The following is a 23,556-nucleotide window of genomic DNA, read 5'->3' on the forward strand; positions in this document are numbered from 1 at the left end:
TTTTTCTCAAAGACAACGATAGCCATTGCCGATCATCGTACTCTCCAAATCAATCAAAAAAAAAATCATTTGTATTATCAAAGTGATCACCATCCTTAAACATGGACATGATGATGAAAGCAACAAGCTTACACACCTATAGTGCCACTTAATAGTAGTCTCTAAAAAGAGAGAGAAATAGGGAGTTGAATGACCTGTTGATTGGAAGAAGGTGGGAGTGGTAAGCTATATAATAGCCTCCTCTTGTAGTAATAGACACTCAAGCAATGTAATGGGTGCTAAAGCAAGCACATCCCTTGGTTTGTATGCATGTTGCTACATCCCATAATCTAATGAAGTTTCTAAAAGATTCCAAAAAATCCTAGAATATTCCAAAATATTTAAGAAAGTACTAGATGATTTTAAGAATGTTTTGGAAAACTCTTTGGAAAATTGTGCTTACAAAAATATTTCTTATGTCATCATTATGTCAGTGGTGCTTATGCCATAAATGATATCATCGTCTTGAAGCTTCTAGTTAACCTCCTCAATTCTACTATAAACAGGGGTCTTGGGCTACAATCCCTTTAGTCTTGCCAAACTATTATCAACATGGAAAGTGCTCTTCGAGAGCAAGGAGATTGCTCTCACAACTTACAAGAGAAGAATTAGAGAGTGAAATGGAAGTAGAACTTGATTGAGAGATAACTCAATTACAGGAGTACTTTGATTAAATTTTGAGAATCCTCGCAAGAGCATGGTTTGATTAGAAGAAAAGACTCAATACAAGACAAGAGTAGAATAAGACATGAATTGGAAGAGGACATACCTAGGAGCAGCCTCACAATTGAGGGGGGGTATTATGCTCAAGCAAGGACAATCCTTGATTCATATGCAAGATGATATAGATCCTCGTCCCATGAATTTTCTAAAAGATTCCAAAACATTCTAAAACATTCTAGAAGGTTCATGAGAGTACTACAAACATCTAAGAAGGTTCTAGATATTTCTTTCAAAAGTTCTAGGACAAAAACTTACATCAACACTTACATAAACATTGCTTATATCATCACTTGTGTTGTAATGAGCGAGGAATACAGGAACATGGCATGGGAACATACCAGTCACACTGACGGTATATAAGGTGTAAGGGGGTATTTTGAGGCATCACAGAAATTATCAAGAAACCCTCTTTTCACCTTCTCAAGCTTCCATGGCTTCTTCTTCCTCTTCTTCTTCTTCTTCCCCTTTCTCTCTTTCTCTCTCTTATTCCTATTATTCTCTCTCCTCTCCCTCTTCTCTTGCAGTCCTTCTCTCTCTTCTCTCCCTTAGTTAGGACAGTTAGGTCTCTTTCATTACAAGTGGTATTAGAGCTTTGTCCTTGATCCTTATCTTTTCCCATAGATTTGGGGCTCTCACAGTTTTCCCACAGTTAGAAAACCCTAGTCACATCTCTCTCACAGGTACAGAGGAGTACTCAGGCATGCTGTCAGCCCTCTTAACTACGGCAGCCTTTCTTGGAGCTTTCTCAAGAACCATGGACACATCTGGAGGCGGGCAGACAAATTTGACAGGTCGTCACTAATTTTCATGTAAGTTTATTGAGGGTTTTGGACAAAAAGGAGTGTAGCATAGTTAGAGAAGACCAAAATCTCAGTTACTTTTCAAGAGGACCTTCTCTCTCCTCCCTCCTTCAAGCTGCCATGGAACCTTCAGCCCAAGAACCTCAGAAATCTTGCTCCCTCCTCTTCCTCAGCAGAAATTTCTATGATGAAGAAGAAGAGGAAGAAGAATAATATGTTCCTCGAATTAGAAACTATGGAAGAAGGGAGGCTCCAGACAAGGTAGACTTCAACAATAACATATTATTTTATACATGTTTTTGTCTATTAGAGTTATATCTTCTCATAATGCTTAAAGAAACTGACAAGCTTCATCTCTGTTAGTGTTCTTCTACATTTTCTAATTTATTTTTGGAGTATTCTTCTACATCTTCAATTTCTTCGAACCCCTTCTCTTTTGTCTACTCCTCTCCCTAAATCTACCTTCACCCTACTACTCTCTCTTACCCTTGTGGTGGACTCTCCACACCAAACACATCGACACCATGTTAAAGGAAGTTTATGCTATCATCAGAGGTGAATTTTGGAAGATATTTGGGTTGATATCTTTAGCCATATTCAGAGAATTAGCTACAGCTTTGTTCTTTTAATTCATTTCTTACTCTACATAAGACATCTTGTAAAAAAATGCAAGTATTATGTGCCCCTATGGTAGGGCAATGTTTGTAGATCATTCATAGATGCTTTGAGTTGAACTAAGAGAAGATTTTTCTCTTATTTCTTGACTGTGGTAACTTATCCTTATCAGAAAATCAACCTGAAGCTCTCTTGAAGCAAGTCTCTTTGCTCTACAAGCCTTGTAATTGACTCATAAGCTTTTATTCCTAACAGTCTACATTGAATGTAATCATGCAAAGTTGATTCATGCTATGGCATCATGTATGAATGATGCGATGCATAGTTGTTTACGATACATGAAAACATATCATACATGTTTTTTTAAATTGCTCTTATAGTCAAGAAAACAAGCTAGATTGAGTTAGAACTTATGAGATAATACTCTTGTGATCTTTGCTAAGAACATGCAGTTGCAAGATCTATCAACATCTTCAAGAACTTGTCTTGAAACCTTCAACCCTGCTCTTATATCTACCGTCTCCGGAGTCTAAGCTCTTGAAAGCCCATATATTCTTTTCTCTCAAACCCTTGTGATTGAGTGTGAAGTAGCTCTTGAACCTTTAAACATTCACTGTAATCTACTTATCTCTTGAAGACACATCTCCATTTATCTTTTCCAGTTTCCTTGCTAAACACCTGTGGTGACCTTCAAACCTACGTGCTGCAACATTGGTGAACGCGACGTGAAAATCAGTGTAAGAGAACTCCAAGATGGGGGATTCTTTAGGAGACACTCTACAACAATTAGTGTGTGCATTCTATAGCAGACTCAGTAACAACAAATCCAAATGTTACAAGAACAACAACAAAGGAAATATGAAGAGAAGATTGATTCCACAACTATCAAGGCCCTAGAGGGAGTTGGGCAGGAATTAAAATAATTTAATGATAAAAATGTCTCTATTTTCATTGAACCCTTGTATGTTGAGAAAATGCTCTTCTTTGGCGTACAGCAATATGCATGGAGTCGTTATTTTGCCAGACTAGCCAAGCATGGTCTTCAAGAAAGAATCCATGGTTTTTTTAAGTGAGATGTGGATCAGGCTGCATTCAAAAAAACCCTATGCAAAGAATTCTTCTTAGAAGACTTTGGCCTATATGACGAATTAAAGTTTCACTGATTGGTTGAGAAACCCAACAAAGGTTTAGCTGCAACAACTTTATACCCTGAAAGTAAATTTGGACTACTTGATGCTGAAGAACAACAAAGTATGGAAGATCAGAAGATTGAATTATTCCTTAAGGCTGCAGATCCCATTCTACAAGAGAAGCTTGTTGATCGCCTAGAATATGCTACCTCTAAATTAGGAGTCAAGATTGCATGGATAGACGTTAGTGATGCAATTAACATGATTGCTCGAAGAGAGCGGATGCGACCAAGATTGGGTTCTACTTCAACTTCAACAAATCCATTGATGGAGCTTGTTCCACCTTCAAATTCCCTATTCCTTTGACTAATCAACCAACTCTTTCTTCTTTTGTTTCTTCTAAAAATGATTCCATGGATGAACTCATTAAAAGCATGTGTGACCTTCATCTGAATCTTACAGAAATTAGTTCCAAGGTGGAGAAGTTGGATGTCAAAGTTAAAGAATAAGGATGATCATCAACTTAAAGACCCATGAGTGAAGGCTTTAAGAGGCATTGTATTTGGTGCGACAGCTAACAACATGACAAGAGGGAGTGTTCTGCCTTCCATGAGGCTAAAGCACAGAAGCTTGTCTTTTGGAAAGATGGAAAAATTTATGCCGTTGAAACTTCTCTTCCACTAGAGCCAAATTTTGGCAATGGTGGAATGAAGAAAATATTAGAAGATTTAGCTATAAAGAATGCCTACGCCGCAATTGATGAGCTACCTATGGGCTGAAAATTGAGCCAATTCAATCAAATTTGAAAGCATGTAAAGATAATGTGCAATTTAAAGTATGGATGCAGGAATTAGATCAAATGGAATGTGACAAAGTAGCCAAAGATTATTTGACTAATGTCAGTCAGTGCATTTGAGAAATAAGTGGTTGGAAAGAACCGGTAGATTTTTTTTTACCTTTGCACATTTGGCTAACATCAATCATAGAGAAGAATTGATTGAAGAAAAGAGAAGATGAACTAAGGTAGATTTTTTTTTTTGCCTTTGCACATTTGGCTAACATCAATCATAGAGAAGAATTGATTGAAGAAAAGAGAAGATGAACTAAGGCCTTCCTCTTCTGGCCCTCCAAAAAGGGTAACTAGAAGAACGCTTGAACAACCAAAGCTTGCTGAAAATATAACCCCAGATCAAGAGATGGAAGATGTGCCACAAACAAAGAAGACCAAAGGAAAGAAGAAAGGCAAGCAACCAGGCTACAAATTGCTGTTTGACATAGAATCTACAAAACTAATCTCAAATGAGTCCTAGAAGAACCAATTCTGGGAAGCAAAATTGAAATCACCTTAGGCAAAATTATTGGAATTACCAAACGTGAATTTCATGATGCAATTATTAATGTAATCAAAAGGAAAAAACAATATGTTGGTGATGAAGCTGAAGAAATAGTGCATTCTTTTTTGCAAGTTCTTCGAGTTTTTGTATAGGAGGAAGAGAAGGTGACTTCACAAGGCATTCATCCTGGAGCAGTTAAATAATTAATTGTAGCAATTGAAGTTGAAGATAAAGAGAAATGAATGCAAAAATTAAAGAAGTAAAAACTGAAAATGTAATGGCCGATTGGTCCAAACTAGTTGGGCAACCCACCTCTCAAAAAGAAGAATGTCTACAGTACATGCATGAGGAGGAAGAGGCTCTGTTCATTTGAAGCAGTCACTACTCCTGTATGCATTGGGCAAGAGCAACAACAGAGATAGTTATCAAAATTGGAGAAAAAGAAACACCATGTATTGCACTCTTAGACCATGGCTCAGAGATAAATGTCATGGCAAGGAGTCTCTATGAAAGTGGCGGATGGCCCATAGATGTTGATCCAAGTTGGACAATGAGAACTGTAAACAACTCTTATGGAGAGTTATATGCTACATGTCCTAATGTGCATGTAACTATTGGAGACATAAAAGACAAATTTCACTTTTTTGTTCAAGACTCTTGTAGTTACCCTATCATTCTTGGGCAACCTTACATTTTTTGAAGCCTGCTTGGAAACAAAAGCTCTTGATAATGATTCTTCGTATGCACGAATTCAAAGCAAGGATAATGAACGAGCTGTCCAATTTCTTACTGTGTGTTAACCATCATCGAAACAGAGAGTTGACTGCGTGATTATCCTATGCCTCCTAATGGCTGAGAATTTAAGGGTTTTCGGGTTGCACTGCTATAAAAGGAGGCTATGGCATTGCGTCATATAAAAAGGTTGAACCTCCTTATGCTACAAAAACTATGTCTTTAGCAAATTTGTATGTATATACAGCCAATAGTATGGGATGTTATAAGTCTCTTCCAACCATGACTAAAGCTGAAAGAAAATATTTATGTCGTGTAAAAGGGAGCTGAAAACTTATGACATGATAACTGAAAATGAAGATATTTTGGGCATTTTTTTGGACTGATTACTACTAACACATTGGCTGAAATATATGCAACTGCTCATATAGAAAGTCAGGTTGAAAATTAGTCCATAGAAGTATATACATCGGATTTTTTATCAAAAAATTCAAGAATTTGTTGAGCACGAAGACATTGGTTTACTAAACAAGGCTAAAGTGCAAGTGAGACAAAATACAAGATGGTGGATAAGAAAGTCAAGCGTGTGGAAGTCCCACTGCCTCCTGAAAGTGAAGGGTTGGCTGATAGGGGAGCAAATCAACCAAGTCTTTGTGATCCTTCCAACATTGGTCACAAGTTCAGATCTGAAAGTATAAAAGAGCTCAAAATAGGTGAAAATTCTTTCATTTCACTGGTTGGAAAACACTGTTTTATGCAAATGCTAATGAAACATAAAAAAGCTTTTGCATTTTAGCCAAGTAAAATAGGCTGTGTGGATCCAAATATTGCAGCTCCTATGGTCATTTTTACAGTCCCACATGTGCCTTGGAACCTCAAGCATATTCCTATTCCAAGGGCGCATTTGCCCAAATTATTGGAACTTCGAAATGAGAAGGTTATAATGAAGACTTTAGAACCTTCTTCAGCAACTTGCTCAAATCAATGGTTTACTATACCCAAGAAAAATGGATCTTTATGATTCATCCAAGATCTACAACTTGTTAATCATGTCACAATCTTAAATGTTGGTTCAAGTCGAATTGTTGACGAGTTTGCTGAAGCTTTTGCAGGTAGAGCAATTTATTCTATGGGCAACCTATATTTAGGATATGACAAATTTTAGCTTTCATTAGAAAGCCGAGACATTACCACAATGAAGACATCTCTTGGATTGGTCCACATGTGCACTCTATCACAAGGTGCAACAAACTCTGTAGCCCATATGATGAATGCCATGCACAAAGTCTTAAGGGATTTTATTTCACAACTTACTCTTCCATTTCTTGATGATGTACCTATCAAGGGACGTGAATTCAATGAAAAGAATGAGGAGCTTAACAAAGATGGCTGCACGACATTTGTAGTTAACCATATTCATGATTCAGGATTTTGTCAAGGCTCTGGTACATCTTACCCTTTCTAGAGCTAAGTCGATTTTTGGAGTAGAAGAAGTCCTAGTGGTCGGACATCTATGTTGCCCCTACGGACATAAACCTTCACCAATCAAGATAGATGCCATCAATAGAATGCAAGAAAAATGCAAAAATATCTCAGAGGTGAGAAGATTTCTTGGCGCATGCATATTTTATCTCATATGGATACCACAATTTGCTCATGTCACCGAAAATATTTATCAATTATTAAGAAAAGGCAAAAGATTCTCTTGGAGGGAAGAGCATACTCTCATTGTACGCAAACTAAAGAAGTTGTTAATTCCAGCCCCCACTCTCAAAATGGCTAATTATTCAAGTGGTCAACCCATCATCCTTACTGTGGATACAAGTCCCATTGGGATAGGATGTGCTATTGGCCAAGAAGACCTTAAAGGTAATAGGTATGCAATTTCTTTTGGAGCAAAGGTTCTCAACGAACGTCAAAGAAGGTATGCACAAGTAAAAAAGGGAATTGTGGGGAGTTGTAACAACATTAAAGTGTGATCGTAAATACTTTATAGGTACTTCCATAGTGGTAGAAACTAATTGTCTTCCACTCTTGGGTATGATTGCCAACTGCTCTACACTCTACACTGCTATCTAAGATGGATTGCATATATTAAATCTCTCAACCCCGAATTAAAGCATATTGCAGGAAAGGTGAATCCAATTGTTGTTGACATGCTATCGCGTGCAAGATATAACAATGAAGAAGAGCTTATGGAAGAAGATGAAGCTAAAGAAACTATACTTGCTGAATTTCATTCCATGGGTGCTAAAAGTACATTTTCAGTTGCTGCATATACAAACCCAATGCTAAATGTTGTAGGTGAAGCTGATCTTTTTAATGATATAGCATTAAGTACAATAAGAACAAGAAAATGTACTACTCTAAATCAGTATATAACAACAAAGATCAAAGATTTATCTATGGAAGAAGGGTAGTCAACCAGAAGCTAGCATGGTCATTGCATTGCTTAAGTTCTAGTTCATTTCTTTGAAGAAGATTCTGAAGAAGATTGTTTGAAGATTAGCCAATATTTGAGCACAATGAAGAAGGAGACTTGAACTGATGAGGAGTTCAGGCATATTAAGAAGAAAGCTTATGGCTTTTTTCTTAAAGAAGGGTATCTATGGAAGCATGCAAAGAAGAAGAAAGGAGCATTTGTCCGAGTTTTAGGTAAGAAAAGATTACCACAACAGGTAATGAAGGAATTTCACGAAAGCCTGTGGGCTGGCCATAAAGGCATATGGGGAACCTTTAATAAAGTCAAAGAAAAATATTGGTGGCAAAACATGTATCGAGACATAGCACATTTTGTTGAAACCTATTATGTGTGTCAGAAGTATTTTATGGTCAACCATCGAGATGGGTTACAATCGACTTATCCTTTGTCTATACATTATAGATAGGTTATTGATCATATAACTATGCCTATAGGAATATGGAATATGCAATATGTAGTGCTTGCAAGAGAGGATCTAACTAATCAAGTTGAAGGCAAAGCTTTAACAACCAAGACCACTCAAGTTATTTGTCCATTTTTTCTTGAAAAAGTGTTTTGTAGATATGGTTGTGTGAGTAAAGTAATTGCAGATAGAGGAGTGTTGGATGCTGATGAGGCACACAACTTCTTTGCTCAATTGGGTATTCAGTTGGCTTTAACATCAGCCTACAACCCTGAAGGAAATGGAAATAGTGAGAGAGGACATCAGCCTATTCTCAAAGCTCTAGCAAAGTTTTGTAGAGGAAAGATCAAAGAATGGCCTAAAATGCTACCTTTTGCATTATGGGCTGACAGGACTACTCACAATACAGTGATTGGCTATAAACTAGCTGAACTTATGCATGGACAACAACCAATTATGCCAATTGAAGAATCTATTCTCACATGGAGTCTTCTACCTTGGGAGGAAGGCATCAGTAGAGAAGAGTTGCTGACTTTGCACATATGGCAGCTAGAAAGAAGGCCTAAAGATGTTCAAGTAGCTATTGAGAAGCGAAAGACATCAAGACTAAAGAACAAAACAAGATTTGATAAGCGACATTGAATTTAACCAAGAGAAATTCAAGAAAATGACTAAGTGCTTGTCTATGATAGTAGCCTAGACAATCAATACAATGCTTCTAGGAAGATGGTAAAGCATTGGTTTGTCCGTATGTGGTAAAGGTCGTTCATAACAATGCCACATGTTCATTGGCTGAATTGGATGGAACAAGCATGAAGATACCCATAGCTAGAAAAAGAATCAAGCTCTTTGAACGAAGAGAAAGTTCAACATATGAGTTAGAAGACTTGGATATAATTCAAGTGCATGAAGACATAGAGGAAGAAGAAGAGTCAAAAGATGAAGACATTGACATGACAAAAGATACTTCTTTTAACACTGCAAATCCGTAAATATTTTGGCACATGCCAGAGGATGTGCAAGTTAGGAGGGGGTGGATGTCGTGCCGCTACTTGCACACTGTGTTAAAAAATCTAGAATGTGGCTTTCTTATTGATTTAGAGAACCAATGCCATTTTAGACATTAGTGTTAGTGTCCATGGTTCAAAAATATTAGATTTTTGGACAAGTTTTAGCCAATTTTTGATATTCTAGATATTATCTCTTGTAAAAATCCATAAAACTATAGACAACTTTTAGATTAGGATAACATGTAAAAAAAAGCATATAGCTTTCAGCCAATTTGAGAGGATTTAATGTAAAAAGAGAGATTAATGAAATCACACGATGTGTAATCGTTATTTTCAGCCAGTGGAAAGCACTTCGAAGGGGGAGATGAAGGAGTGATCTGGCAAAATTCTGGCTAGGTGTGCTGGTATTTTATCCCCTTTTGGAGCCAATGGAAGCATCAGATTGGAGATCTGAGCAGCATAGAGGAAGGTATTATTTTATACATGTTTTTTGCTATTAGAGTTACATCTTCTCATAATGCTTAAAGAAACTAACAGGATTTATCTCTGTTAATATTCTTCTACATTTTGTAATTCTTTTTTGGAGTACTCTTCTACGTCTTCAATTTCTTCAAACCCCTTCTCTTCTGTCTACTCTCCCTGAATCTACCTTCACCCTGATGATGGCTCTTACCTCGGTGGTGGACTCTCCACACCAAACACATCGATACCATGTTAGGGGAATTTTATGCTATCATCAGAGGTGAATTTTGGAAAATATTTGGGCTGATATCTTCAGCCATATTAAGAGAATTAGCTACAGCTTTGTTCTTTCAATTCATTTCTCTCTACAGAAGACATCTTGGAAAAAAATGCAAGTATTATGTTTCCCTATGGCGGCAAGTTTATGTTTCCCTAATCAGGAACTCAACTTGAAGCTCTCTTGAAGCAAGTTTATTTGCCCTACAAGCCTTGTAATTGTCTCGTAGGCTTTTGTCCCTAACAGTCTACATTGAATTTAATCATGCAAAGTTGATTCATGCTATGGCATCATGTATGAATGATGGATGTAGAGTTGTTTATGATACATGAAAACATATTGTACTTTTTTTTTAAAAATTCGCTTACAGTCAAGAAAACAAGCTAGATTTAAGTTAGAACTTATGAGATAATACTCTTGTTATCTTTGCTAAGAACATGCAGTTGGAAGCTCTATCAACATCTTCAAGAGCTTGGCTTGAAACCTTCAACCCTGCTCTTATATCTACCATCTCTGGAGTCTAAGCTCTTGAAGCCCCATACACTCTTTTCTGTCAAACCCTTGTGATTGACCGTGAAGTACCTCTTGAACCTTTAAACATCCACTGTAATCTACTTATCTCTTGAAGACACATCTCCATCTATCTTGTCTAGTTTTCTTGCCAAACCCCTATGGTGACCTTCAACCCTACGCACTGCAACAACATTAGGTTTTGATTAAAAAATTGGGTAAGAAAAGATAATGGATGATGGATGAGGACAAAAGGTGGGTACGAATTATGCTCAAGAAATTTAGGCTTCACCTTATCACTCTCTCTTGAATGTGCGGGTATTTTATCGCTCCTCTCTTTCTCACATTGCTTTGCTCTCACTTGTCTCCCATTTGTCGATTAATGTCTATTAGTCCTCCTTTTATTAGGGAAGAGAGGAGGGGGATATAGGGTAATAATCCACATATTTATTGGAAGATGATTAGGAAAAAAATTCCCTCATAAATAGCAGGGTATGAGTTTCTACTTACATCATGGGATATTAAGGTGTCAAAATGTAGCAAGCAAAGAGTAAAATATCTAATTGTCTTTAATGTAAAATTCACTGTGTCAATTAGGAGGTGGATAGTATTTAATATCTTCACAAATATGGGGTAAGGAAGGGGGAGTATTGTCATTAACTCTTTGATTAATGGGAAAGTGCACTTATTTAATGAAAGGTCATTTATTTACTTGTAAAATGGGAGGGATACTCTATATTAAAGGTCAATTAATGAATTGTATGGGAGGGGAGTATTCTATCTTAATGGTCAATTAAAGTGGTCATTAAGATGAAATTTTTGGGGAAAAGAGAGAGGTGAGAGGTGATGGTGATGGGGGTGAGGTGGTGGATAAGATGAGGGGGTGGACGCACCACTCATTGGTGGCCAAAATTAGGCTTCCTCTGTGTTTTTATTTTCTCTTAATTTTTAGATTAAATTTTCTAAAAACCTTATTATTTAGCACACATTCCTATATGATTTGCATTATGGGTCTTGCCCTCATCCATTTGCTTTACATGCATCGTCTCATGCATGCAGCTCTCGTTCCATCTTTAACATTTATATTAAGGTTATTACACACACACACACACACACACATTTTAAAACCTTATGTTATTAATTCCTTGTTCACACGGGTCCCTACATTAATTTATTCATGCACCATCCTTGTATGCAAGTTTCAAAAGGTTGTAGAAACTTTAGAGGTAATGGGATCTCTAGAGGAAAATGTGGATGGTAGAGCAGAGGTTTTGGAAATTCTGATATTGATTGTAGATAGTGTGGAAAAACAAATCATATTGTAGTTCATTGTTATGCTAAGAAGGATGATATTAGAAATGGTAAATTATAGTAAGGAAACTATGCATCCTCTTCATGACAAAATGAGCATCTATTTGCTATATAACATATGATGAATGATGTTACAAGAAAGAACTTGACACATTATGATGTATGGTACATTGATTCATATGCATCTAATTATATGGCCAGTCATGCCGAATGGTTTGGAAAGATGTAGGATTTACGAAATCTAGGTTATGTGTAGATGGGTGATGATTCATGCCACCCAATTTCACGTATTGGAAAAGTTTCCTAGTCCTTTCATGATGGGTAGACAAAGAGTCTGTCAGATGTATTACATGTACTGTCTATCACAAAGAATTTAGTGTCTATTAGTCAAATGGTAAAGTAAGGGTTGCAAGTTCAATTTAATGAAAAAGGCTACTTTCTGGAAGATTTTAATGGTAAGTGTAGGTTGATCGCAAAAGAAAGTAAAGTTGGGGTCGCATGTTTACCTTAGATGCTAGATATCCTACTATGAATACTGCTATATATGCTAAAGGTAAAGAAGTGTAGCTGTAGACATTGAAATATGGTACAAACGTATTGGACATGCAAATGAGTAAAGGCTAAAATTAATACAGTCCAAAGGATTGGATAAAGGGTTGCTTGCTTTTAGAGTCACAGAATTTCATAAAGTGTGTGAAGTATAACAATTTGGTAAGTAGGCAAGACAACCATCTTTACATGATAGAGATGTGAGAAGGGATATACTTGATGTTGTATATATAGATGTTTGGGGGCCTACACAAGACATATCTCTTGGTGATAGAAAATATTTTATCACATTTATTGATGATTTTTCAAGAAAGTTGTGGGTATATTTTGTGAAGAAAAAGAGTGATGTTTTTTATCACTTCAAAACTTTCAAGCTATTGTTGAAATAGAAAAAATCTTGAAAGCTAAGTGCTTGAGGTCAAATCAAGGGGGAGAGTCCCTTTCTAATGAGCTTAGTGACTTCTTGAGGTCTCATGGGATAAAGTCACAATTTAATTATTGTATGTATAACCCATAGTAAAATGGGTTTGCAAAAAGAAAAAATAGGCATATTGCAAAAGTTTCACAGGCCTTGATGGTTAAAAAGAACATGCTAAAACATTTTTTGGTTTGAAGTTGTTTATATTATTCTCTATAGTATAAATAGAATTTCGATAGTTGTAGTTCATGGAGCAACCCCCGAAGCATGCTTTACATGCCAGAAGCTCAATATGTCACGCTTAAAATTGTTTGATTGTATTGTATATGCTCATGTGCCAAAAAAGCTATGAAAAAATCTTGATTCAAAGGCTAAAAATGTATTTTTATTGGATAATCCTTAGAGTAGAAAGGGTATCATTATTATAACCTTGTCACCAGGTGAGTTTAAAGTGAGGAGAGATGCTATTTTTTATTAGATGAGAAGTTGGTATACATCTAGTGGTGATGCATTTGATGATGATGATGATGATGATGATGATGATGATAGTTATGTGCAAAAGGAAAAGCAAGAATCATAGAGCCTTAGTGAACTAGAAACATCATCTAATACTACATCTACAATTAGCCCTTAGTTTGGAAGACTAAGGACTAGTCCAACATCTTCATGTGTATCTATTAGTGTTGCAAATAAAGACAAAGGGAAGAAGAAAGTATCACGTGGTAATGATGCATCTTCTAGTCATTTGGGGTTTGATGAAGTTTCTAGTGGTTTAAAGAGTTTGGATTATGAGCTTGGTATTCCTTTAGTTAAAACACCAAGCGTATAGAGAGCACATCATAATGTAAAGACTCCATTGAGTGATCAAGTGGTAAGTAGGTCTAGGATGGTCAAACACACTGTTAAAGATCTAGTTTTGAGGGTTATATAGCTCACCATTATGCTTATATAATAAATGTGGTTGAGGATGTTGAGCCCAATTACTTTGAGGATACTATTGGTCATGCTCATTGAAATGTAGCAATGGATGAAGAGATGGCTATATTAGAAGCCAATAAGACTTGGGATCTAGTATCATTACCTAAGGATAAGAAAGCTATTGGCTAGAAGCGGGCCTCAAAATTAAGCATTATGTAGATGGTTCCATTAGTAGGTATAAGGGTAGGCTGGTTGCAAAAGGCTATGCTTAAAAATATGGCATAGATTTTGAAGAGACATTTAGTGTAGTTGCTAGGATGATAACTGTTAGATGTGTGATTGCTTTGGCAATAGCCAAAGGTTGAAGTTTACAACAAGTGGATGTCAAGAATGCCTTCTTGTATGGTGAATTGCAAAAAGAGATGTATATGAAGCATCCAATAATTTATGAGGATTTTGAACATCCCACATATGTGTGCATGTTAAAGAAGTCACACTATGAGGACTGAAGCAAACACCTAGAGTATGGTCTAACAAGATTGGAGAGTATTTTGTCAATATTAGTGTTTATATTTTTTATGATGATGCCTTATCAGCCAATTTATGTAGATGGCTTATTGATACTTCACATATTAGTCAATTTATGAAGATGCCTAGAAATCCTCATTTGGCTGCAATTAGAGATGCATATTGAGATATATGAAGTCCACTTTGCATTATGGAATTTTTTAATGAGGCAAGTAAGGATATCTAGGTGTTTGGATACACTGAAGGAGACTAGGCTAGTAGTATATATGATAGAAGATCTACTAGTGGATTCATGTTTTCCCTTGGTAGTGCAGTAGTTACGTAAAGCAACAAAAAGCAATCTATATTTGCTTTATCAAGTAAAGTGGTTGAGTACAGAGGTGTTGTTAGGGTAGTATGTGAGCTGGTATGACTGAAAAAGTTATTGGGTGATTTGGATATGAAGAGAGATGGTCCAATTGTTATTCACTTTGACAACATGAGTAGCATATAGCTAAGCTAGAAACCCAGTGTTCCATTCTAGGAAAAAACACATTAAGATGCATTACCAATTTGTGTGAGAGAAGGTGCTTGCAGGAGAGATTGGCTTGGTATATGTTAGCATACATGAGTAGCATATAGCTAGCTAGGAACCTAGTGTTCCATTCTAGGACAAAATATATTAAGATGCATTACCAATTTGTGTGAGAGAAGGTACTTGCAAGAGAGATTGGCTTGGTATATGTTAGCATAAAGGAACAGATAGCTGACATATTTACAAAGGCATTGGGTGTAGAGAAGCTTCAAGAATTTTGAAGCTTACTTGGAGTTGCAAAGATATAGTTGAGCTTGAGGGGGAGTGTTGAGATGACAAGCTCAACATGTATGGATATGGATGATAGACTTCTTAGTTAGGTGGGTCCGCACCTCTACACTTAGCACATTAGTGGTCATTACTATCCTCACATGTCCACTGACTTAGCACAATATGTTATATCTATTTTGTTGCACCTACCTCTAGATGGCATAGTTATAGTGCTAGTCGATTAGTATAGTCAATTATGCACTATTTGACTTGGTAGGCCACTTTTCTTTATGTTGTGTCTTATCTATACTTTATGTATATTGTATTATGTATGAAAGAAGAAGAATAAAAAAATAATAAGAAAACGTTATGGCTTCCATCTCTACTCTTGTGTTCTTGAGTGAGCTTCATCTTATGGGTACGGTGTGTGTTTGGTGTAGCTGCTCATGCAAATCTCCTCACCATGTGATTCTTGACAATGTTATGGAGTTCCATAGCAATCCAATCTCCTAAAATTATATGGCCTAACAAAACAACATCTTTTACAACAAAGACACACTTGATGGGGTTAAGAATGAGACTTAATTTTTTGTATTTGATGAAGTATAGCTGGAGATTATGCAAGTGTAGGAATGCTATGCCAAGACATAAAAGTCATCTAGAAATAGTCTCATGTAGTCGATTAAGTAGGGCCTAGGAATTCTTGCATGTCCCGTTGAAAAGATATTGAAGTATTCTTCAAGTAGAACCACACCATAGTATAAACAAATAATCCCCATGTTGTAATGAAGAAAATATTTGATTGATCTTTAGGAGCAATTTGGACCTAATTGTGTCTACTAAAGCCATCCAAAAATTCCAAGACTAAACAGATAATTCCAAGAGACTGCACTCTCTACTAATTTACCATGTAGAGCAAAAAGATGGATAGTTCCCAACTCGTCAACTCAAAATCCTGATATGTTGCTATATGATAATTTTGACTCCTAATTCGTTGTCAAGCAAAACGTTGCTAAATACTCAGTCCTCAAACCAAAAAGATATCATAGGGATAGTGTGGTCAAACAATGATCCTAGTGGAACTAGCTCTTACTACAAATTGTAGACTTGCTCTTGCAGTGGGTTTTGTGTTTCTACAATGAGCTTAGTGGCTTTGCAATAGGCATGAGTGAGTTAAAACTACGTGTGAAGAGAAGACATGGCCTAAGATTTTGGTACCGGTAAGTTCCCTTTTTACCCTCACAAGTATTGACTCTAGGACAAGTGTCAATTGCAAATTGTGCATTGCCACCCATGTTGTTGTTATCCCTTCTACTCTCACAGTTATTGAATTTGGTATAGGAATCAGCTCTACTGATCTCTCATTGCCATTGGTTCCTTTTGCTGACGTAGCCATCAGGTGGTGGACTTTCTCTTGTTCTACCCACAAAGTTTTTGTAAGCTTATTTTCTATCACTTGGAGCATCTTGCCAAAGTAGGTAATCACATTTACTTTTCACTCATGTAGCTTTGTGATTTCCACCATTTTGATGAAAGAAGGCAAGGGATTCTAATCTTGACTTTGCTTCTTTTGAGGATCGCATACTTGGTCTTTTAGACACTCCAATATCAAGTGTCCTTCATACATGTAAAAGAAACATTATTTGTATGAGGAGCGATAATTTTCCCGTTGTCCTCCTTGATTCCTTTCTCACCCTCTATGGCCCACAGTAGGAGACAAATAATCTTGTTGGGTGTATAAGCAATTGCCAATGCTACTATTGTAGATGTTCTGAGGATATTCGAGTTGGTAGACTATGCTCCTCCCATGCCTTGCTAGTTTCTAGATTGCACTCCTCTTGCACCTTGCCATACCCTAGCATGTCCCATCTGGCTCCTTGGATTGTATTGGAAAAGCTTTGTACTGTGAGTAGACATATGTCAATTTGCACCATTACTGATTCTAGTCGCGAGATAATCTAGACTGTTACACTTGACACAGTAGTGGATTTTAATTGTAGGTTTATGTGAGCACCCTCTGAGGATTTGTGGCCCTTGTCCTTCCTCTTGGACTTTGTGGGCTTCCACCATACCTCATCCTTAGAGTCCTCTTCCTTACTAGTACTCTTTTCCTTTAGGTTCAAGTCTAAATCTGAGTAAGTGGATTCCCGAGGACAGCTTGATCAATAGATTTAATTAATTTATTCCATTCTTCTAACTTCTTCTTAGCCAAAAACATTTCAACCTAGACAACATGTTGATTAAAATTATCCAAATTATGATCAAATAGATCTTCTGAAAGTGAAAGATTTACATAGATCTTGGTTAAGACCTTGCATGTATAATGAGTACAACATTTCACCAATAGGTTGTGCATTTAGAGACATTCTTCCTTTTAGAATCTTAAATTGAGCTGTTAGTTATGGATTGTAGCATCTCCTTACTTGAGATTGTAGACTCTCTCCAAATTATAAGTATTAGTTCAGTCTGGCTAAAACTATGAGTAGAATATTGTATTAGTATCATTAAAAGTTACCCAATTATTTTTTGCTACAAGTCATACCACTGTCATTTTTTGCATCCATGACTTGAATATCGCCACCTTATGGGAAACATTTGCTTAGGTGGGAAAATCTGAGTATATACCATATCAAAATGTGGAAGAAAAGCATTCCGTTCCTCAATTTATGAACCAAAAAATTAAGAAATTGAACCCCCACCCCGCGTCACCCCCCCACGACATGGCGCACCCCCCCACGGCGCCCCCCCGCACCCCACCTCGAAAAACCCCACTCCCTCCACACAACCCCACAACGCCTCCATAAACCCCGCTCAACCCACCCCACCTCGCGTCAGCCCCCCCACGACACGGCACACCCCCCACACCCCACCGCACCCCCCCACGACGCGGCGCATATCCCCCCCGCACCCCACCTCGAAAAACCCTGCTCGACCCACCCCCCATGACACCCCCCCGCACCCCACCTAGGAAAACCCCGCTCCCTCCACACCACCCCACCACGCCTCCGAAAACCCCGCTCGACCCACCCCACCCCGCGTCACCCACCGCACCCCACCTCAAAAAACCCCGCTCGACCCACCCCCCCATGACACGGCGCATCCCCCCACCCCACCGCACCCCCCCACGACGCCCCCCCGCACCCCACCTCGGAAAACCCCGCTCCCTCCACACCACCCCACCACGCCTCTGAAAACCCCGCTCGAACCACCCCACCCCGCGTCACCCCCCGCACCCCACCTCGAAAAACCCCGCTCGACCCACACCACCCCACCACGCCTCCGAAAACCCCGCTCGACCCGCCCCACCCCGCGTCACCCCCCCACGACACGGCACACACACCCACCCCACTGCACCCCCCCACGACGCCTGGGTAGCCATCTTGGTATGAATTGGGAGCTCATCTCAAGATCACAGAATAGAGTGTGAGTGATGTTTATGGGGCTCTAGAGTAGAATTTGCTATTGGGAGTTTCTCATCATTGTGAGGAATGGCGTACCCTCAAGAGACAGTGATGAGCACATCACCGCTACTCAAGATTGTACCACCATGTAGAATGGGGTAGAGGTTCTTTGGCGAATGTTAAGAGCATGTGCATATGTAGACCTATTGTAAAGAAGGTCTATTCTACCATGGAAAGAAAAACAAAAACTAATGAACTGAAGTAAGAAAACAATAGGAAATAACATGAAATGCTTCAATCATGGCCATCCCATAGACATCTTCCATTATACCTAGTACCATCATGGCTAAGGTATTTACATGGTTTATTTTGGCAAAGCTAATTGAACTAATGTGGCTAATTTGCTTCATTACAAACCATCCCTTTCCAAAGATGGTTTTTTTCTCAAAACTGAAGATAATGGAGTGATAGACAAGTCATTAATGAAGCAAATCATGTTAATGAAGATCCATAAGCATGTGGAAGTACTGTCCATGAAGAAATCTCATACTGAACCTGAAACAATGAAATGACTACTTGATGTCCAAACATGGCTGAATTTGTAAAACTACCATAACTTTTGGCTACATTGTCCAAATTAAGTGTTTGAGGTATAAAAATGAAGTACAAAACCCAAGGCATTAGCCCATACCATCATAATCACTTTTTGATTTGTTAAGGCATTTTAATTCATGATAGAATTTTTATACAGCAAGTTGTTCTTACACAGACTAACATCATAATTCTTCCTGTAAGAGCTATGGGAAAGCATCCAAATATAAAGAGGGTTGCTAAGTGAACTCTTCCATAGGTAGCCCCTTCCATTTGATCAGAAATTCAGTAAAAGTTTAGTTCTTAAGAACCTTCTCATGCATATTTCTCATGTTCATAGATAATAATCCGTTCTTCATCAAGTGGTGGAATCTCTTCAATAACCTGTATATATGCCCCAACATATTTCTTCAATTGTGATAGATACATTAAATACATTATATATGCGGGTAGTAGAAGGTAATTGGAGCTTATATGCAAGCTCTCCAATCCTTTCCAACACCAAATATGGGCCATAAATCCTATGAGCCCGCTTGATGTGCCCTCCTTTGAGGGAAGCATAATGAGACTTGGGAACATTCAAAAATACCCAATTTCCAACATCAAATTCCATGTGACTCCTCCTATCATCAGCATAGGATTTCATGAAATCTTGTGCCTTCCTTATATTCTCTTTACATTGCTTCATAAGCATATCCATTCTCTCTAGCTCATCCTTTGCTTGTGGATTTACCTCATCATGAAACATGGCTGAGGAAATTTGAATCTTGTATCCATAGAGTGCCTCAAATAGATCCATCCCAATACTCATATGATATATATTTTTGTAACAAAATTCAATAAGATACAACCAATTATCCCAAGAGGATTGAGTGTCATGACAAAAGAGTCTCACGTAGACTTCCACGCAATGGTTAAACCTTCAAGTGTAGGGCTACAAACTTGATCTAGGATACAAAGAGAAATACATTTCAAGTTTTTAAAACCATTCTTCTAATTTGTTTGGGGATGGATTTGCACCAAAAGAATTTTGTATTGAGTATCGTTGCTCCATGTTCCATGAGCATATATTTGTTGTTGCTCTCCATGAGAGTTTCCATATCCATATGGCTAATTATATTTTCCTTGTGGATGAGAGAAATTTTTTTTCATAACATGTGGTTGTCCACATACTCCTTGATGTTATCCATACATAGGAGATTGAATATTTGTTGTGGCATTTAGTTGTGGTTGCTACCCACTAATTTGATGAGTCCAAAAGTGATTATAATGAGGACTATGCTTTGAAGGTTGAGTATAATCGTGATTATTGTTGACATGCTACTACTGTCTTGTAACATGCCTGTCGAGCTCATTCCAAGACACGCATTTTGTAGTCCATCAGTGGTTTTTCCAAATGATGCCGCCCAGCACTCCCTTGGAGTAGCACGAGGTTTTTCACTTAGACCCTATTGATTCTATATCACAACACGGAAGAGCTTTGATTGAACCCCTATGAACAACTTGAATTCCGGGTTCCTAAGGTCTGTTGGGTCTCCTCACAGCCAGTTAGCGTCAGTAATTCGAGTTTCCACTTCTCACATGATCACTCCAACTGAAGTGGACTGGTTATTGCACTTGGTTCAAAGAGAATGAGAGATAAAGGGAAGCATGGCACGTCAACCCTCTAGCCCATAAGAAAAAATCCCATTCTAGCCCCCTAAAACAATTCAAGTTGGTTCTACCTAGCATTTAGGTGGTCATTTTATCATTTTCCTACTTCAATCACAAAATTAGAAAAGGTCCCAGCTAGTTGGGACTGTCACATGGGTCACACCCACTTGGTTTTCTTTGGTGATGGTATCATATTTAGTTTTTTTAATTACCTACAGCACATTTATTGAAACATATACAACCAGATTCCTTAATTAATCCCTTAGATCACATGTTCCTTCACATAATTTATCTCATGGACATGCATACATTTCAAACAATCATTGGGTAAAAAAAATTCCTTTATTATATTGAAAGTTCACTACAATTTCCATATTCCAACTTTGTAGAAGATATAGAAAATTTGAGAGGGTATTCTGCCCACTAAGATTCCACCTATGTAACTAGTATTAGGGTTCTAGGATCCCATCCTCAGTCGTGAAGGAGCTTGTCAAATTCTAGGAGTAATGTAGAGTTTATAGCTAGAGCCCCCCTTGGTACCCACATTTCTTACTACCCGCGACTATCCCTACAAGACAGACCTTTCACTACAGAGTCGGCCTAAGCCTCTTGAAGCAATAACCATGACCCCCTTGGAGTAGGGTCTCGTGGCTAGCTTGGGGGTAGGCTAGTGCGATCTCTTCTTTTATCTTGTTTGTCAATTTTTTTAATCAGAGGTCTAGATTCTAGCAATCAGAGGTCTAGATTCTAGCAAACCCAGACAATCAACATATAGCATTGATGCAATGACAATCACACATTATGTAGCTCACAGCTTCACATAACCAAGGTTGACCTTAACCTAAGGTAACATTACAATCTAATGAGGGTTTTCCTCCCCATAAAGAAGTGTTGAGTACATCTCTTTCAACTTTGCTATATGCAAGGCATGAGTTTTCCGCTTAGGGCTAACTTACCCAACATAAGCAATACCTTTGTATAAACTATTTTTGAAGAATATGCCATATTTCTCCATTTCACTTTTGGGTTTTGTAGGTAATACATTAGATTGGGATGGTCTAATTTGTTCTTTTGATTTTTGGATCTCATTCAATATTTCCTCAACGTTGAACTATCCTAGCAAATAGTGATTTTTCTTTAGTTGGTACAATATGGCGATGATAACCTAATGAGATGATTAAGAAGGCTTTTAAATAGGCTTTTACTTTTGTTTAACAAGCGTTATTCAATATTTAACCTTATCACATTCGAGAATAGATATATCAAGCCATTTTACTTTAACTAATCTCGAGTGCGCATATAGTTCTTACTCATTTCATGCAATGCAACTAGAAATTCCTTTAAATTGTGTGTTAACTAATGTAGAGCATGCAGTTCTATTCACAATATCCTATTGCATAGATTGTTCCGTAATACTAAGTTCTTTGTTTATGAAATCATCTACAAAACTACCTAATCGTTTAGTATCTACTGTAGTTTTCTACTTCATAACCTATGCAATATCTGCCTACAACTATTTCTATCATGATTCTACAAATTATGACCTTGACTAATCTTAACTATGAATCATAGGTAGTAGTTATCAATTTATGCATGCACTAACGTACATTCTCGATGAAAGCTATCTTTTCATGTAAGTGCAAGTATGGAAGCCAACATTTTATGTACTTAATTTTTATATGGATGTTATCCATGCAATCAAACAAGTAGTTCATGCACTATTTAATGCAAAAAATAACATTTTATGTAAATTTTGGTAAAAACCTTATTTTTTAATGAGTCGATATGAAAACATTATCGTATTTCGGAGACGTGATTAACTTGGTTTGGCACGACGACATTAGGAATTTCGTCTTTCCTTGCAATCGTGTTTGCTACACTAAATGTTCCATTGGTAGTGGTAATTCCAGCAACCTCCAGCACTCCTACATATTTGGCAATACTCGTTCCTTGCCCAGTTGGTGGTGGTTCTCAAGGTCTTTGCACCTCGTTGCTTTGGTGCCATCGTTGAGAGTGGGGTTGAGAGTTAAAGATGGAGGGTTGAACTTGGGATGGGAGAGCATGAGAGAACGTTGGCTTGTCCATGATAGAGAGGGGGGTAAGTTAACTCTCTCTCTCTCTCTATTGTCACTAACTCCCTGTCTCTCTCTAACTCTCTCTCGCAGCCTCTCAAAGCCTTTTCCTTCTTCATTTCTTAGTAGAGGGCATGCCTTTTTATAGGTAGAGGGGAGTACGTGCTACCTCTCCCTTCCCTTCTCTTTATCCTTCCTTTTTGCCATAACAACACCTTCACTCTTAGTTTTAGAGTGGGAGCTCTTTACGTGTCTAAAAAAATGGTGGTGTTGACGTCAATGGTGATGGCATTAATGATGACGATCACGGCTTGTTTCAGAAAGTGATGGGGATGACGAAGTCTGATCACAGCATTAGGATGGCCTACCAATTTCATAAAGTTTTTATAACATTAATTATAACATTTAACATTTATAATAAGTATCTATTATATATATTATATAGTGTATAAGTTATATTACTAACCTTACGAACTTACTAACTAACATATAAACTAACTAACTTATAACCAACTAAAATTTTTGTCTTAACTAACCAAAAATTTATTCATGTGAATGCATGAGGATGTTACATGTCTATAAGAATTTTGGGACTGAATTGGCATGGCCATGTCCATTATAATGGTGCTACCCATGAGAATTACTACCTCCACTTGCTTGACCATGATATGATCTTTGTGCTTCAAACTTCTCTTCATGAATAGGTGTAGGGATAGTAGATGGCTGAACATAAATTTTCAATGCCCAACTTCATATCCCTTATACCATTGGATAGTTGTTGAAAGCTATTAGAATTTGTAGAGATACATGAGTT

This window comes from Lygodium microphyllum, chromosome 21 (genome assembly GCF_053477565.2).
Source record: "Lygodium microphyllum isolate KBCC chromosome 21, Lygodium_microphyllum_v1.1.10, whole genome shotgun sequence".
Classification (NCBI taxonomy): Eukaryota; Viridiplantae; Streptophyta; class Polypodiopsida; order Schizaeales; family Lygodiaceae; genus Lygodium; species Lygodium microphyllum.